Below are 3,771 nucleotides of genomic sequence, written 5' to 3'. Positions count from 1 at the left end.
CTTGGTATAAAAGATAGGATGTCAGCAACAATTAATGTGCACTGATGCTCCTGAGGAATGCAGGCGTTTGAAGTTCTTGAAAGGCATTTAGGAGTTAGACGAACATGGATACATGACACGTTTTATGGATGACAAATACAATGTACTATATAGTCAGCGTTCGAAATTAACGTCGGTCCTTAGGCCCGAAGCCGACTGAAAACCACTCGGCCCCACAGCTTTTGGTTTATGCAGGTCCGTATGGCCGACAGTTTTTCATCCCCAATAACTAAGAGTATCATTTCCATATTAAAATATCGGGCCTACACATTCTGATCAGGACCCACAACTTTTATGGTTCTGGGTCCTTAGGGCCAGCAGCTTTTCAGGGTTAAGGGCAAAAACACTGTTTATAGTAGTACGTGTATAAAGAATAAAAAGAAGTTGTTTTCCATAAAACGTTTCATGTATTCACGCAGGAATTCGGGTTCGAAATTCGTATTTTTTATGCAAAGAGCTCAGTTATTCTTCCCACAGTTAAGTTTTTGTAAACACAAAATAGCAGACATATATCTGCAATAAATAGAATAGAAAAGAATAACACTTTAATGCCTTTTCAGGAATTTGTGTTACATCAGCAGAGCTACTGACACATAAGAGACATACAAAACATATTTACATAAATTCATTGATTTAGGTATCTTCACATTTGTTTAAGAGAGATATTGTACTTGGAATAAAGGATGTACGGGCTCTCTTGGTTTTCACAATTGGAACTTTGTAGCGGCGGCCTGAAGGGAGGAGGTTGTATTCCGAATTTAAGTAGTGATCAGTACGGTCAGATATAATTTTAACAGCTTGATTCACACTTTGCCGCTCATATCTTGATGATAAACATTCAAATCTGACTCCAGCGATTTTACTTGCAGTGTTAACAATTTTGTCTATTTTAGATTTGAGATGAACTGAGACAGACCCGTACCAACAATGGAAGGAAAATGTTAAAATACTCTGAATAAATGCTGCATAAAATGATGACATCACAGATGGGTTAACATTAAAAGGTCTCAGTTTACGCATGAGATGAAGACGTTGTTGACACTTTTTGTATAGGGCTTCAGTGTTAAGAGTTCCAGTTCAGCTTAGAGTCAATGAAGGTTCCCAGATACTTATACTCCGACACTGTCTTAACACATTCACCGTTGATTATCACTGGAAGCATTTCTTTGGGCTAACTCCGAAAGCCAATTATCAGTTCCTTTGTTTCTGTGCCATTTAAGAGTAAGTGGTTTTCTGCACACCAAGTCGTGAAATGATTAATGTCCTCTTTATACAGTTCTTCAGAATCAGTGTCGTTCAGTTTGCCGACAATTGCTGCATCATCTGCGAACTTTACAGTTGAACAGGTTGAATTCGAGCTTGCACAATCATTAGTGTAGAGGGTGAAAAGAACAGGAGATATTACACAGCCTTGTGGTGCACCAGTGTTGGTGGTCCGTTTACTCGACACAGCCCCGTTAACTTTCACGTACTGCTGTCTGTCCACAAGAAAGGTTTCGATCCACTTGATGAGGTATGAGTTAACGCCCATGTCTAACAGTTTCTGTATCATGATATCTGGCTGGATGGTGTTGAACGCAGATGAAAAGTCAACGAAGAGGATTCTGATGTATGACTTATTGGGCACGTTTTAATGATTACCCATAGTAGATTGTGCCCCAGTGCGCGACTTATGTGTTTTGTATCAGTAAAATAAGGTCCTGGTTTAAGAAAATAAAGTTAAATCAATTTTGAGTTTCATTGGCATGATAAATCTCAATATTAGCGATTTTCGAGGGTGTAAATCTAAAACGACATAAAACATCTGAACTGCATGTATTGGGTTCGTGTGCTGTGTAATGTTAATCGTGAAGAGTGGGCACCTATCTGAACACCTCGTACAAACAACTTCCGAGATTACACGAGAATCGAAAGTGAGTCATATTTCCATGAAACGCTATAGGTGCTTTTTTAAACATTAGAGTATAACGGAAACACGTGGCATTGCCAATGTTAATATTAGCATATATGTAGATTTATGTTATTTACTGTGTATATTGACGCATACAGTGCTCGAACAAGGTAAGTGCCTAATATAGGGGCGGGTACAGCTTTATAAGAAGAGGGAGGGGAGTGCACACTCTTGAGGAAGGGGGGATGCACACTCCATTTTCACCCGTTTTCACTAATATTATAAATGTGGCATTCATAAATATCATTTGCTTCGGTAACAGAAATAAGTTATGGATAAGAAAAATGACATTGCTGTCAGGGACACGAGGCAAGCTTCGATAAGATCAAACGACGTTGTCCATGACACGTGGGGCGGTGGGGTAGCTTAGTGGTCAAGGCGATCACTCGTCACGCCAAAGACCCGGGTTCGATTCCCCACATGGGCACAATGTCTGAAGCCCGTTTCTGGTGTTCCCCGCCGTGATATTGCTGGAATATTGCTCAAAGCGGCGTAAACCTAAACTCACTCACTCATGACACGTGGCAAGCTACAAAAGGATAACGCATAATTGTGAGGGACACTTCACTATCTTCACTATCTTCACTACGATAACTCGACTGTCTAGAGTACGTGACTGCCTGCAAAATGGTCTCATGGCAGTGCAGGACACCTGAATATCTGCAGCGTGGTTGAAGAGGGCCCGTCTCATTCAGCACGATAACATAAAAGTGTAGGACAGGTGACAGTCTTTCAAAACATTGTTATCGAGGACAAGTAACAGTCTACAATAACATAAATGCAGACAATCAGATGTTCATTTCTAATATATATGCATCCCTGGATCAAAGCATTTGCATCTTTGAATCCATTATTGCAGCAGACGTAATAGACTAAGGCTTAGTCTCTGAATATAGGGGAAATTAATGTGGTTCAGGGACTGTGAGACAGACGACATACGTAACCAGCACTTAACGTTCTTTCAAAGTTTGCCCCAAGCTGATTATTTCTAACGAAAAGTACTCTGCATTTGAAAGGGGTGTATAACTCTACGATGTTGGTCACGCGTAACGCGTAAGTGTGTACGGAAGTAATACGGACCTTAGACTGTTACTGAATATTTTGCTGATCACAGGTTTGTTCCCAAGCTATGATTAAGACTGAGATATAATGCATTTGTTATCATTATGTTTCAAGTATTGTCAACGTGTGACAACTCTGTGGAAGTTGTGAAATTACATTGCATGTCATCATGTCGATCAATTTCTAGTTTCCTTTTGATTACAAGTGCACTGTTGCACATATTGTCACATGTCTTGTGGTCATGCAATACTTATTTAATTAATTGATATTTATGATGATATTTAAAATCTAATTTTTACTGTCTGTTAATGTGATATATGTGTGCGCAAATAACTGAACGATATATTAGCATGGTCATATAAGATGGCAGCTGTATGTGTGCACATTATAACAAAACCAGTCCAAGCACCAAAAAAAAATGCTTGAACATTGTTAATGGTCTATGTGCAGTTTCTGCAGCAACTACCAGCAGTCAGTGTGTTGGCATTTCAAAGGAGCAGTGAGCCATTTCAAGAAAAATGTAACTAAAGTAACTCTAAGACCGAGTTGACAGCTGCTTCATGTGCAGAGCTTGCTCCCCCAACCTTGCTATTCATCCGTCCGTGCCATCCTGAAATAATATGGGATACTGTATAAATAAAACTATACAATTCATGTTTTTATTACAAAAATCTTATTTTAATATATAATACTATACTATATAATACTATAATACTACT

Source organism: Haliotis rubra, unplaced genomic scaffold (assembly GCF_003918875.1).
Source record: "Haliotis rubra isolate DU_JTF1 unplaced genomic scaffold, ASM391887v1 Scf117, whole genome shotgun sequence".
Classification (NCBI taxonomy): domain Eukaryota; kingdom Metazoa; phylum Mollusca; class Gastropoda; order Lepetellida; family Haliotidae; genus Haliotis; species Haliotis rubra.
Note: the sequence above shows the minus strand (reverse complement) of the source record.